The 15,956-nt window shown below is 36.1% G+C and overlaps 1 long non-coding RNA gene across 1 annotated transcript in view; it reads left to right on the forward strand.

The window, feature by feature from the left end:
* The first annotated feature begins 38 nt into the window (after positions 1 to 38).
* Positions 39 to 15,956, forward strand: part of LOC103607540 — a 43,855-nt gene continuing 27,937 nt past the window's right edge. The window contains exon 1 of the long non-coding RNA XR_551978.1: positions 39 to 158. This is a non-coding gene — a long non-coding RNA (uncharacterized LOC103607540). The remainder of the gene's footprint in view (positions 159 to 15,956) is intronic.

Genomic DNA, 15,956 nt, shown 5'->3' on the forward strand with positions numbered 1-15,956 from the left:
AGCGCCCCGCCGCTGCCTGCCGCGCTCGGGGGTGGCCGCCCGGTGGGTGTGGATGGGCGTTCACCGCCTTCACCTGCCGCCCTGGGACGAATGACTGGGAACAGCATCGCCGCTCTCGGCCACTTGTTGAAGGTGTCCGTGCAGCGCCGTTCTAACAGGTGATCTGTATTATAGAGCCAGAGGAAAGCCAGTTAAAAGTTGTTCCTCACTCAGTTCAGTCCTGGGACCTTCTAACTATCGCTTTGCGTCTGAAAAGGTGTGTCGGCGACAGTATATGAGTCAAAAACCAGTATTGCTAAAAAGTAATGTGAGGATCAAGGCGTTAGATTGCCTTTTTCCGATTAACAAGCCAGGAGGAACGTTTCAGTCGCATTTAAAGCATCGGTTTCTGCAGTGGTGGCGAAAGCATGGTGAGGTACAAGTTGTAAGCCGAGAACGCAGAACTCTAGATAGCCTTCAGCGTAGCTCAGGACAGTGTGTACAGAGCTTGGCCGCCATTCAGTGAATTCTGCATGGAGCAGTTTCAGCTCGTGGTTTTGGATTTACTTTTCAGGAGTATGTTTCCAGTGGAGTAAGACTTGGCATTGAATGGTCGCTTTCTTTGCCTCTCTGAGGGGCTAGACGGGGCTGCTTATTTTCATTGTCCTCCCATTTTGTTAGATGGGGAAACAAGGGAAAACTTAAGGCAAATTGTGATTAAGTATTTTTTAATAGTCTTTGGGAGTTCTGTCCCCCTCTTTTACTTTAGGGAATGATAGTAGCGGCTTCTCTTGGTATTTGAATCAAAATTCAAGGAACGACTTGAATAAATTCTTATTCTGGTGGGAAATTTTTACTCTGTCATGCTTTCACTTACCATTACCTCTCTCCCAACTGACCTCCGCTTAGCAGTCTACAGTTATGGCCCTGACCAATTCAGGGATTCCATAGAAATAATGTATTTTTTAAATATATTTTTAAAATGAGGGTTATTAAAATAACACTCATTTGTGAGAAGCACTTTCGTTTACTCAGTTTTTTCTTTAAATGTGTCTTGTTTGATATTCGAATTAGGTATGATTTATACTTCAGAGATATAAGTTTAACTTCTTAAGAACAAAGTTACAAATTTTGATTTAATTATGCTAATTTGCCAGTGTTTCATTGAATGGTCATTTTGCTTATTTACCTAGCTAGAGTTAGCTAATAGCTAATAAGAGTTCACCACTGAAAGATGAACTCTTTAGTCAATAGTTGTGACTGCTTGAGATTTTTTTAAAAAATCAAGGATGGTCTTTATAAATTGTTTTATTTCTTTAAAACAATAAGCTTATATATTATGTAGTCTTGCAACATTTACAAAACAAGTATGTTTCTGAATCTTTAATTTTTTTTGTTATGGGAATTTGGGGTGATTTTCCTTTTAAAAACATCATTTTAATCAGTTTAACATGAAAAACTTAAAATATTAGATTAGGCAACTAATTAAATCTTCAATTTTCTGTTTATTCTTAGATTGGAAAAGAATGTATATTTTGATTTTGGTTTTTTTAGCTTTTCACTGAGGTTTCATTACAACATGTTTCTGTTAGAAGAAATAGGATCCTGAAAATGATTCAAGGTAGAACCACTAGCAAGGAAACCCTGCTTTATTTTGTTATCTTATGCATGTCACCTAGGGAATGAGACTGATACCTAGCACTGCTTTCTGGGAATTGAGGGTGGTGATTATTCCTGTTAAAAGAGTTGCACACCTATAGTGTGCTATGTTTCACACAGACATGTATATATAGTCTTTATTGTTGTGGAATTTACCAAAGAAAGAAGAGGAGGCAAACAAATCTGTTTTTCATTTTGGGTAGTGCTCTTTATCATAGGAAGAAAAGTTTAATGCATCTAAATCTTGTAAACTATTCTTGATCGTCAGTAAGTGGTAAATCTAAGTGGTTAATCTGCTGCTGCTGTCTACTAACTTAAGCATTCTCATAGCCTCAGTAGTGTGATTTGATTTAAATTAAATCTGTTTAAATCATAGCATAAACAATGATAATTGTTAAAAAAATATTTAACTTTTCCCCTCTATTTACTACTTTATGTAATTTTATTTTATTTTATTTATTTATTTATTTATTTTTTCCTTTTTGTCTTTTTTTACTGACCGGTAACGGGATCACAACCCTCGGTGTTGCGCCTGCACCGCGCTCAGCCAGTGAGCGGGAACCGGTTTCCACATGGGATCCGAACCCACGGCGGGAGCACCGCCGTGCTCCCAAGCGGCACACTCTCCAGTGCGCCACCGGGCCAGCCCTACTTTATGTAATTTTAAATATGCTGTTTTTACAATTTAGGATTAGTTATAATTATGGATATTGGTTCATTTTTTAAAATCTGTCTTTTTTGCATCCACATCAGAAAGTTCTTTATTTGGTTATTTACTAGAGTGGGAGATGTTTGAAGTAACTGGAGGGCTAACCATATACTTCAACAGATTAATCATTGATATTTGAGATAAACATTTATTTTGCCTTTACTAATCAAAATCAAACATGTATATGGCCTATATATTTTTCAACAAAAATGTAAGTTCATTGGACAGAAAAGTGACAGGTCTAATCTCAATCAACGTGGATGAAAGGACTAACTTTTTCCATTTAATGAACATGTTTATGTTCCTCTGAAACAACAGACTAGGCTTTTCTCCCTTTTATACACATTAAATTTCATTGGTCTATTGAGAATGAAGAAATCATTATTTGAGAAGTATTTATCTGCTAGAATTTTGTGTTGTCAGTCTTTACTGAAGATAGAATTTAAAAAATATCTGTAGCCATCCCTCTTTAGACTTTTTATTATGAATGTTTCACACACACACAGAACTGGAGAGAAGAGTATAATGAACCTCCATGTACCCATTCCCCAGACTCATTAATTGTCAACATTTTAGTTAATGTGCATTTTAAAAATGTTAAATTCTCACAGATGTTATAAAACAGTGGTAGTATTGGTGTGCCTGATTTTTCTCCCAATTTTTTTCAAAACTTTTGTTATAAATAGAGAAACTTAAAAAGCAGTGTGTTTTAGGTCAGAGATTTGATTTTGTGCAAGTGGCAATTATGAAACTATTTTTGTCTTGAGTTTCTTTCTGCCAGTTCATAGCCTGGAAAAGAAAGAAACATGAATTTTTAAGTTTTTCATTAGAATAAATTAGTACAAACACTTTATATCTGTAGAATAAGGTACTATTCATCTGGAAAGTTAGTTTATCTTCAAAGTATAGTATCTGCAGAATGCAGTTGTCTAAATGTTCTTCTGTTACCTTCTCTTTCTCTGAAAACTCAATCATTGCAATGCTTTAACTGCCACCCCTTTTTAGGCCCCAAATCTATATAGCTGTCTAAACTTGAGGTCTAAATTTTCATCTATATCTTGAGGTAAAATATATTTAAATACCATCTCTTGTAGCAGTCGTACACCGACATCCCCTCTTTCCCTCACTTCAGCCAAACCACTTCTCTTCCTCATTTCCCCCTTTAGCTGTTAATGATTCCATTATTCTTATTGGTCATTTTTTTTTTCCTTTTTGTCTTTTTTCGTGTCCGGCAACGGATCGCAACCCTCAGTGTCGCGCCCGTACCGGACCGGGACCGGCAACGGGATCGCAACCCTCGGTGTCACGCCCGCACCTCGCTCAGCCAGTGAGCAGGAACCGGTCTGTATGTGGGATCCGAACCCTCGGCGGGAGCGCCGCCGCGCTTCCCAAGCGGCGCACTGTAGCAGTGCGCCACCGGGCCAGCCCTTATTGGTCATTTTTGACTCTTCCTTTACTTGAGCTCAGTGAGTCACTGAATCCCTTTGTTACTAGCATTCTTTTTATCTTTTTGTCCCTTTCATTTCTACTACGCTTGTCCTAATTTGCTTAGTATGTTAGAGCAGGAAGTTTATCCCTAATCTATAGTGAACTTCACACATATCAAAATTAAGGTGTGTTCCAGAAGTAAAACAGGACATTTCTTCCCTTCCAGAGAATGGTTCAGTCAGCCCGATAGGTAGACACATAATTTTTAAGGCCTATATAATAATTATATTTAAATGAAGGTGATGGAAGATTGCCAAGTCACTCGGCACAGATAACCAGGTGAATGGTGACTGGCAAGGCCCACAGTTTTTCAAGGGGTTGAGCATCAGACTTTCTTAGACAACAGATATGGCCTAGGATGACTTCCTTCTGGCTGAGAATGTCTGCAAGTTCGCAGTAGGGGAAATGCTGAATTGAATGTATATAACACATTTTCAGGACTTTCTAGTGTTTTTATGGCTAAAAGTACAGGTCTCTTTAGGTTTACCTGAAGACTCTTTTCCTATTTCCTGCCAAGATAGTTCCCATTAAAAATCCACCTTTGCTGACAGTAACATGATACTCTATTTCATTATTTTGCCTTCTCTTTACAGGCTTCTGGAATTGAAGTTTGTCAGAAAAATAGGAGCTTGAGGTTATTTGGGAGGATATAAAATAGAGAGGGGGAAAATAAGTGGTATTCGTTGTAATTCCCACTAGTAGTTGTCTAGCCTCTAGGAGTTGTGGGCCTGATTCATTTCCAGATGGATTGTAGTTTATCAACTTGGCTTGTTTTTGGTCAGCTTTTGGGATCTTTCTTCTTTCTGCTCTTCTGGGAAATGTTTGAATTTCCTCCTGGTAGGACATCAAGACCCAGTTGAAGATTACTGATTTGGGGGATAAGAGAATGAAATACTATATTGTACCTGGTAACCCAGAATATCTGCTAATTTTCTTCTAAGGGCACTATGAATAATATGGTGATTCTGAAATACTTATGCAGAAATTAATTTAATGGTTATTAAGGGTGGAAAAAGGAGAAAAATAGCCATCTCTAAGAAGCCTGATGTGGTAGTGTATTAGTTTCTTTGTGTTGCTTATAGCAAAATACCTGGAACTGGGTAATTTATAAAAAAATGAAATGTATTGCTTATAATTTCAGAGGCTGGGAAGTCCAAAGTCCAGGGAGTACATCTGGTGAGTGTCTTCTTTGGTGGTGGTTTTACAGCAATGCAGGGGTCTCACAAGGCAGAAAATGGCAGAGCAGGGAGAGACTTTCATGTGCTCTCCTTTTAAAGCCCTCAAACCACACCCCTGACCACCATTATTAATGCTTTATGCCACGGTCCTACAATCTAAACATCTCATCAAGTCCCCACCTTTCAATTACCAGAATAGGATTTCCCACTCTCAACACTGTCACAGTGGGGGCCAAGTTTCCAATACCTGGAACTTTGGAGGACACAATTTAAGCTTCAGTGAGTTTGGTGGGGAGACATGCAATCCACAGCAGGTAGGAACAGACACGAGAATGAGATTGAGGAGTGTTGCTACCAAGTAGCTGTATGATCTTGGGCACCTTAAAATTACTTAACCTTTGTGAGCCTTACTTTAGTTGTAACATGGATGGGTTGTATTAGATAGGGTCTTAAGCTACCTTTGCAACTCTGGAATTCTAAGATGTATGGTTTCTCAGAAAAGAACTACTAATTTATATACTGTTCCTAGTTAATGATTTTTCAGTGGCTGTTTCACATACACATTTTTCTGTTTCCATTAGAGGTTAGGAAAAGAAATAATTAAAGGAGTCAGCATTTATAAAATGGATTAGATTTTAGTGTTTCATTTATCTACAACTTTCCACTGAATTTATTCTGTACCCTTACTTTCACCTTCTGTTTGTATCTACTTTCCTGCTCTTCTTGCTTTTTCTTCTTATCTTCACTTTACAATGTGACTTTCAAATCCCTCTTATCTCTGCTTCTTCTTGCTGCTGGTTTTTTCTAGTCCTTCATTACCCATATTTCATTATGGACGAGGAATTCCTCAGATAGACCCTTGAGTCCAAGCTATTACTAATTTCAATTCAGATGTCCCAATAGTTGTTAGGATTAATGGGACTCTTCTATAATACAGCAGCTAGAGAGATGAGTCCTAGGGTAAAGGGAGTGGGCAAGTCTGAAGGGAGAAGGAATGGTGTGGAAGAGAATTTCCAAGAATTACTTTGATTTTGTTTCTAAAACATAAGTTAAAATCTTAAGCTTTGATGATGGTAACTGTGCCAGTGATGTCAAAGTTGGGTCCTGAAGTCTTAATGGACTGTGAGTTTCTTGAAGGCAGCAGCTGTACCTCCAGTTCTAAGTCCTCAGCATTCAGTTATGTTGAAGTACTGATGTAAGTGCAAGTTGAACTGAATTGTTACGACTGATTCTTTCTTCAAGGTGTTTTGTGGTAGGCTGGTGGCTAAGAATATAGCATAGACTCTTAAGTAATACTGTTGGGGTTTGAATCTTACCATTACCACTTTGTGTTATTGGAAAAGATATTTAGTTTATCTAAGCCTCAGTTTCTTCATCTATAATATGGAAGAGGGACAAGATTAATACCTACCTGAAAGTTGTTGTGAGGATTACATGAGATAATATGTGTAAAGCACTTAGCTCAGTGCCTGGTATATGTCTTCAATAAATATTAAATATATTATAGTTTCATTAATGAGCACTGCTGTGTTCCAGATATTTATTAAGTTCTGTTAGGTTCTCAGTAATGTTACAAAATAAGTAAGACACAGTCCTGCTCTCAGAAAAGATAGAACGTATGCACAAAAGATAAATAACCTAGCTCCCACGGTAAGTGGAAAATGAGTGGTTTATTTAAGGGCTTAAGAGGCAGGAATAATTGCTGAGCAGAGGAGAACTGCAGGAAGGTGACAGAATTTGACCTGTGCTTTGAAGGACTAATTAGCAAGTTGACAGGCTCCTTGGAGCCAGACTGACTGTATTTGAATCGTAGCTCTGCTGTGGCGTAAGTGTAATCTTAATAAGCAAGTTACTTAACCTCCCTCCTAGGAGGCTGAGAGAATGAAATGAGTTAATACATGTAAAACACTTAGAATGGTGTCTCAAACATTGTTAGAACTTGATAAATTATTATTAATAAGTTGAGAAGGGAGAATGCATTTTAGATAGAGAGAACATTGAGTGATAATGAAGGGGAGATACCTGAGGTTTGTTAGAAATTATAAAGCCAGATTGGCCAGAGGGATGGCCTGTTGGAAAATAGTGGGTGATTATGTTGGGGCAGATTATGAATGATTAAACTAGGGAGTATGTCATCTCTTCTATATATACCCACGGAACTTGGGAAGATTTCTTGGGTGGTCAAGGGCTCTTGTGTGTTATAGATTACATTTCTTAGTCTGCATCCCTAGCATTTCTCACTGTCTTTCTTGATTTCAAAATAATTGAAACTTCTATTCAAACTAATTTTGGCAGTGAAGCTCCTGATCTTCTATCCTAAAACCACTATGCCTCTTTAATTTGCCCATTTCTTTTTGTAAATGTGTTTTTTGCCCAACTTTTTTCCTCAATATTCTAGTTGTTTACATAATCCTATTCCTTTTCTCCAAAGTTTAGTGGGTTTCTGCTACTGTTTTTCTCTCTGTCCTCAAAACCCTAGTCTGTATCCTAAATCACAAAGCCATAAAGTAGAAAGAACCAGGGAGAGGAAGGAAGGAAGGGAAATATCTTTCTAGACTAACTATCTTGTTTTACAGGTGAGGAAATTGAGGTCCAGAGGAAGAAAAGTCATACTGAAGATCCATATCTCGAGCAAGCCTGCACTTTTCAGGGCTACACTAGGGCATTTTTTTTACTGTCATCTCAGTGTGATTCAGGCATCTGGGTGGGAATTATAGTAGGACCATCAATAATTTTAATGCCATAGCTATTAAACACCAAGATAAAAGTAATTTTACTACCAGGAACAGTATGATAATAATCCATCCTCATTAATGAGAAACTCATGATTATATTACTTGGAGAAGCAACACTATTCTTAAAGTGGTGTTTAAAACCAAGACTCCAAAATCTGCCTTGAGAAGAAAAGGGTTTTTTCTTTCATTTTTAGAGTTGTAAATTATAAGTATAATAGCTTTGTAAACATAAATAGCATTCTCAAGAAACTGGACTTTTTATTTCTATCATGGTGGAACATAGGTTCTTTTACAGAGCAGGATGTTGATAGGATGGTAATATTAGCACAAAAAGTTGAGAACCATTGTACTTTTGCCTCACAGCCCCTGACCCTGTACATCCACTATTGCAGTAGTCTCTAAGCTTACATCAACTGTCTTGTCTCTTATATTTTAATATATGTCATGCATAATGGTGAGAACCTTATTTAAGCATCGTTTTCATGTACATTGTTTTCCTACCTAGATGCAATGTGATAGAATATAAAACCCTAAGCTTAGTGTCTGGCCACAACAGTTGCTCAATAAATATTCCCTTCCCTTTTTAAAGAGCAGCTAATTTTTTCTCATATATAAATAAGGTCATTTCCCAGTCACCAATTCACTATTACATCACTTTCTTTTCTTCTCGAAATGTATTGTTTTAATTGTGGCAGGATGCCCTCTCTGCATTTTAAACATTTGCATAGTGTACAAATACTTCTTAGTCACTAGAAGCATAATTTTATTGTGAAATTCTTTTGTAACTGGTAATCTTTTCATGTTCTGTATTCTTTCCCATCATTAAAGAAAGAAAAAGTGGCCTGGGATACCTAACAATGCCCCAGACCTCTGCAAATTCTGCCACATTCCTTCCAAAAAAAAAAATCAGGCTTCTGGACTAGATTCATCTTTACTGAAATACTAATTTTTAAAAATCACTTTTAAACACTGAAGTTGAGTTGTATAATCCACACATCTATACAAAAAAATTTTTTTTCCATGTCTTCAGTGCCTTGTATCAGATCACTTATTTATATTTCTCATGGTTTGGTTTCTTTTTCCTGTCTTCAATTTTCTGAAGGGAGAAGGGATTTTTTTTCCCTCTTCTGATCTGTGACTTGTTTTGTATTTGGATGATTACCCTTTATAACACATTTTGTCTTCTAATTGTGCTATTAAGAGGGAAGATAAATGTTTTAAAATGAGATTTTGGTTTATTTACTTTTTTTTTCTTTTTTGAAGACTGAGTGTGTGTACGTAGGTTTCTCTTGGCTCCTTCATGTAATATATAGGAACTTCTGTTTCTATTTTTAAATTTTTTATGTTGAATTTTTTTTTTTTTTTTTTTTTTTTTGACCAGTAAGGGGATCGCAACCCTCGGCACGGTGTGGTCTGCACCATGCTCAGCCAGTGAGCGCACCGGCCATCCATATATAGGATCCGAACCTGCGGCCTCGGCACTACCAGTGCTGCACTCTCCTGAGTGAGCCACGGGGCTGGCCCTATGTTGAATTATTTTATTGTTATTTTTTAAAAAATCTGTTAGACTATATTTATGGGTGGTTCCTAGCCTTTCCTTCTAAATTTATATAGTAATAAATTTTGCTGTTAACTCATTCTTTGAATGTTGTTTGTAATTTAACTTCTTTAGATATTAGCCCTGCAATTCTCTTGAGAGAGAAAGGGCGAATTGATTTTTGTCACTTTCTTTATATATATATATTATTTGGCTACCTGCTCCTTACATTTTATAGTTTTTGTGTCTTCTAAAAGGGGGGAGTTTTAATATTATGTTATACATTCTTATAGACAGATTATCACCTCTGTTATAAGATCTGTTCATTTTCCTATTTTTAATATGACTATATTCTAGATTTTCTTTGTATAATTCAGGATATATTTTTGTTTGGTTTTTGGCTAGATTTGTCAGTTTGGGTTGTAGTTTCTTTTCGTCTTCATATTGTTCATTTAATTAATATCTCACTTTCATCTCCACTTAACAAACTTTTTGGTATTACCATATACTAAACATTTTCATGTGTATGTGCATATTTATAATTTCTAAACAAGTGTGACTAAGTTTTTTCCCTTTTCTTAGATTTCTAGACTATTTTAATATTTTTATACCAGTTGTCTATTTTGCTTCTAAGGATGATGATAACAGTATATGGGAATTTAATACACTATACGTGAGTTAATTTTTTATGACAATTATCTAGCTTTGCCAGACCAATTTTGTTAGTAAATTAAAAACATTAAAAAATTTCTACTCCTCCTAATCTAGTGATCCTAATTTACTAATTTAAATTTTGATTATGTCATCTTGTCATTCTTTTATTTTAAAAAATTGTCATTGGCTTTTCTAAAAGTGAATCATGAATTATGTAAAATAATTAACTTTAAGAGAGGAAAATAAAGATACATTTTATTTTATTTTTTTGGTGCAAGTATGGGGATCTGAACACTTGACCTTGGTGTTAAAATACCGAGCTCTAACCAACTGAGTAACTGGCCAGCTGGTTAAAGATGTATTTTAGAACCTATATTTTATATAAATTGAATTAACAGGTTATGAAGTGATGTGAAGATATGAACTTTTAAGTCATTTAGTTTCTTTTAATGATATTAATTTCCTTTGATTATATTAATCTATTCATTGAAAAGGATTTGATAGTTTGTAATTAAAACAAAAAAGGCTAGGACCATTAAAAACAAAATCAGAAAATGAGCATAAATCATTTGAGAAATAATGAGTAGGATGAGCGAGTGGGAAGAAATCTTTACATCAGTAATCTGAGGCAAGATACTTTCTGTGTTTGAACGTTAAATTTAGCTCTGAGCTTCCTGGCAAGAAAGAGAAAAAAGGAAACAGGATGGATTTTATAGTTATTGTCTGATAAAGCTTATCATTTTTGCAGAAGAGAGAAACTTTTTCTGAGTCCTAAGTTAAAAAAGAAGCTTTTAATGTGAATTCTTATATAAGTAACGTAATTTATATTTCCATTTAACTTTTGCTGTTGCTGTCTTAGTCACCATGTACTATTATATGCACTGTAATTATATTTGGTCATATTAAGTTTACATCCACTGTGTCGAAAGTGGAAATACCATGGCTATGGTGTGTTTATGTATTGCCTCTAGAGTTGTAGCCATTGACGAACAGGAAACTGAAAGCTAAAAGTTCAGGAAATGCATTGTGTTCAAACTGTATGGAAAAAATGTATATGATACTTTACTGAAATCCATGGCCATTTGAAGACTGAAATATTTATGTATTTAGTTAGAGATGAATATTCTTATAATAATAATGCTGTCAGATGTTTAAATATGATAATCGATACAGTATGTTCATTGTAGGCCAGGAACATTGTGCAATGCTAGGAAAAAATACAACAGATTATTATATGTGTGCAGCTATATTCTTTCAAGAAATAAAACAGCTGGCACATAAGTTGAATTCTTCAAGGATGTCTTATTTTCAGAGAATTACAGAGTTTTAGTTTAGTTCAAAGGAAGGGGAGGTCCTTGTTTTACAAGATAGCCCATTTCACTCTTAGGAAGTTCTGATGGTTGCATTGTATTTTTTATATTAAATTGAACCTAGTTTTCCTGTAATTTATTAATATACTCTATAGTTTTCTTAGTATTGAGAGGATGATTGATCAAAACTTTTTAAAAAGTTAAATGTATCTCAAATGTTTTCTTAGGTATTATGACATTTCAGATGCCTCATAAAATACTACCTGTAGGAGTCTATTTTTTAAGTTATAAAAAAATTTCTGTCAGGAGATGTGATTAATGTATATATATGGTAGACCTATATTTTCTTACCATTTCTATACTCAGCTATTTTAACAGGATGTAATTTATGAGATTTAACATTCTTATTCTTTGAGACACGCATGTAGTTTTAATAGCTTCTTAGAAATGGAATTTTTCTAATATTGTATTTTTATTGCTGTTTCATTGTTGTATATTTTTTAAAAAGAGGTAACTTATGACTGTTTCACTACCAGTGTTATGATTTGAAATTATAGTGACACAAAACATCTAGGAGCCTTATTAAATGAAAATTCTACTCATTACAAAGTTCTTTTTAGGAATTTTAGCTGTATTATGTCTCAGTAATTCTAATAATTGTAATAGCTTTATTTATTTATTTTTTTCCTTTTTACTGACCGGTAACGGGATCGCAGCCCTCGGTGTTGCGCCCGCACCACGCTCAACCAGTGAGCGTGAACCGGATCCGAACCCTCGGCGGGAGCGCCACTGCACTCCCAGACGGTGCACTTTCCAGTGCACCACCGGGCCGGCCAGTAATAGCTTTATTAAAATTAGCTTGTCTTTGCAATTGTGTGTGTAACTGCAAATACATATGCAAATTGATGTTAGACCTTTTTTAAAATGTTAAAAAAAAAATTAGTGTCTTTTTCAGATTGATTTTGGTTTGGATTTGTTAGGGTCATATATTATAGTGGTGACCAAAGGTATAGAAAGCACTGGGTTGCAAAGACTGGAGACTGGGCTTAGCCTGGAAGGTGAGGAGCAGTGGTTTCCCAGAGCGAAGTCCCAGAATGTTGTTTCCAGCAGAAAGGGGAGTGGGCTGTGGGCTGACAAAAACAAGGAGTCTCAACAAGGCCAGACCTTAATAAAGGACCTGGTACAGTGGGAAAAGGAGTTGCACTTTATGCGGTAGCTGATCTGTTGTTGCAATAGAGGGTTCTTTTCAAGAATAACTTTTACATTCTTCTTATTGTATTACACATTCATTGTAGAAAAATTTGGTAGAAAAATATAAATCGGTGAAGAAAATTTTGAATGTCCTTAGCTAATTTCCCTTAGAGGTCATTTAACACCTATGTTACTTTTTATTTGTTTATTTGAAAGGGTTCTTGTTGAATTGTTCTTTCCACAAATTGTGCTTTTAATAACTTTAAAAATTAATTATGAAGGAAATAGGGGTTAATAATGATGGTATAATGAATCCATTAGTATCTATTTTATGGGAAGCCATAGGCATAATAGACATAATGAGAACATAGACCTTAAGTCTTAAAGGAGAAACAGGAAAACAGACCTGCAAGTCTTACAGGGGAAACAGGAAGCCATAGGCATAATAGGCATAATGAGAACACGGACCTGTAAGTTTTACAGAGGAAACAGGAAAAATGGAGACTAAAGGCCTTCTATAAGCTCTTTGGGAGCAGGGACCAGGTCTTTCTTATTCACCATTGTGTCAGTGTCATCAGGCACAATGCTTGACACGTAATAATTATTCCAGAAATAGTTGTTGAATGAATGGATGAATTTCTTATTAAGTGCTTTTAGTAGTTCATATTTCCTACACTGTGTATAAGCAAGTTCAATTATATTAATCTAAGGTTAAGAGCCTTTGCTTGTATTCAGCCTTTTCTTTATTAATGAAAATTTAATAAACTGATTTTTTTAAAAAGGTATCTATGTATGTACACACACGCCAAAAATTGAAAATTTCATGTTTTCTTCCCCGTCCCATTCTCCAGAATCAGCTACTTTCTAGCCATTTTCTCTGCATTTACAAATGCATATGCATTTTCTTGACACAAATAGGAAAATTATTTACATTTTGTTCTATAAATTGCTTTTTTTTTTCCTGTTGTTTTAAAACATCTTTTCGTATCAATTCACATATAGCTGCTACTTTGTTTTTATTTTATTTTTTTTTGTCCTTTTTTTTTTTTTTGAGACTGGCCGCACCACGCTCAGCCAGTGAGCACTGTGAGCGAACCGGTCATCCCTACATAGGATCCGAACCCGCAGCGGGAGTGCCGCTGCCCTCCCAGCGCCGCACTCTCCTGAGTGCGCCACGGGCTTGGCCCCTTAATTGATCATTTAAAAAATGTTTCCTGACTTTTAAAACTTGGCTAATAACAAACTACAAGAATCTGTATCTTTTTAGAAGGACATAGTGTGAATTCAGAGTTTTTGTTATCTTAGTGCTTGTTAGCATGGATCCTATTCACAGGAAATTAGCCAGAGTCAGAGTCAAGGACCTGTGACACTACTTAAGAGTCAGTATGTGAAATGATTATAGTGCAGGCCCAGGAGTCATTCCTGATTCCACTGTTCACTAGCAATAAATACATGGATGAATTACTTAAACTCTCTGTCCCGTAATTTTGCTGTCTGGAAATGGCAGTAATAACAATTCCAGTATCATAAGGTTATTGAGAGGATCTGTGACGGAGCTTACATTCTAGTAAGGAGAGACATGCAATATACAAATAAATATATGTGCCAGGTGTTGAGCAGAAGAAAATAAAAGTAGTGGAGCTGATTACAGTAGTTTCTTGCTCTCTTATGTCAGGTATCAGGGAAGGCCTCCCTGATAAGAAAGTATTAGATCAGGGTCCTAAAGGAAGGGAGGGAGCAAGATATGCAACTGTCTGGGGGAAGAGTTCCAAGCAGAGGTAACTAGGGCAAAAGCCCCGATGAGGGGCATGTTGGAGGGTACAGCAAGAAGGCCAGTGCAGCTAAATCAGAGGAAATGAGGGAAGAGTGATGAGAATAATTTCAGAGATAGCCAGTGATCAGCATGTAAGGTTTTAACATAAGAAGACTTTGGATTTAATTTTGCGTGAGATAGGAAGCCATTGGAGTGTTGCCAGAGTAATTTTTTTTAATGCCAGTCTGGTTATCACTTCTTTTCTTAAATGCTTTAGTTCCCTATTTCCTTTGGAATAAAGTTCAAATGCTTTATTCTGGCACACAAGGTACTTCACAGTCAGGCCTCTGCCTATTTATTTAGCATCATCTGCCTCTTTCCCACATACACTCTGCTTTAGCCAAATTGGATCACATGCATTTCCCTGGATGGGTCATGATGATTCATGTCTTCGTGTGTTTCTGCAGTTTGCCTTGTGAGAAACCCTCCTCCTCAGCTCACATAGTCACTGGCTCAGTTTTAGAGGGTCCTTGTTGTGCTCTTGTTCTCTCAGCATTCCCTCCCATAGCCACTTTGTACTCAAGCCACATGGTCTTGGGATGTGCTGTGTTCTTTTACCAGCCTTAATTTTACTCTTGCCACACCCTTGCCAGCTGAAATTATGCCTGTCCTTTAAGAACCAGCTGAAACACTGCCATCTTTTCCCTCCTTTGGACCCTTAACACTTTGTAGTTGTCTTATACCTAATCATAGTTCTCTTGAATTAAAATGTTTCTTTGACTTACTTCACAAAAAATCCCTGGCCTAACTTATTTTGGTTTTCTTTGTAGCCACTAGTACAGGGTCTTATGTGTATTGCATATCCAGTAAGTATTTATGGTTTGTAGGATTGGTGGGATAATTAGAAAACTATTGGCTTTCAAGCTGCTATGTGCCAAAAGCAGCAAAAATGAATAAACAATTAAAGTGAGTGCCTATTAAAACAAATTTACTAAAATAAGATGTTGATGGTGGCATGGTAACCCTCATTCTCTCATATACTTACTCTGGCACCAAAAATTAGTGTACCCATTTTGAGATGTAGTTTGGTGAAATATATTCAGACACAAAAATGTTCATGGTTTTGACCCAATCATACCACTTCTGGAAATCATCTTAAAATAATACAAACTAGAATGACAATTACAGTAGCTACTACTGCTACTAATGTTGAAAGTTTGCCGTGTGACAGGCACCATGCAAAGCCCTTTATGTGCATTACTTAATTTAATCCTCAGAATCCCAAAAGGTGTTAATAGTGTTAACCTCATGTTTTAGATGGGAAAACTGAGGAACAAAGAAATTAAGTGACTTGGCCATGATCATATAGCTGCTATGTTGTCAAGCCAAGCTTCTCATTCAACTGGACTGTTTCGGGAATCCATACCTGTACTCTTAATTAGATGATATGATAAAAGCTTAGGCATAAAAATGTTCACAGCAGTGTTATATAGTATAAATAAATTGGAAGCAATATATATCATGAATTATGGTCTATTGGTTTGATAGAATAATTTTTATAACAGCTTTATTGAGATAAAATTCACATCCCATAATATTCACCCCTTTAAAGTGTACAATTCAGTGGTTTCCAGTATATTCAGTTGTGTGACTATTACCACTATTCCACTTCAGAACATTTTATCACCCCCAAAAGAAATCCCATTAGCAGTCACTCCCAATTTCTCCTTACTTCCCCTAATTCTGGGCAGCCACTATTTACT

The sequence above is a fragment of the Galeopterus variegatus genome, unplaced genomic scaffold (assembly GCF_000696425.1).
Source record: "Galeopterus variegatus unplaced genomic scaffold, G_variegatus-3.0.2 Scaffold151, whole genome shotgun sequence".
Lineage (NCBI taxonomy): Eukaryota > Metazoa > Chordata > Mammalia > Dermoptera > Cynocephalidae > Galeopterus > Galeopterus variegatus.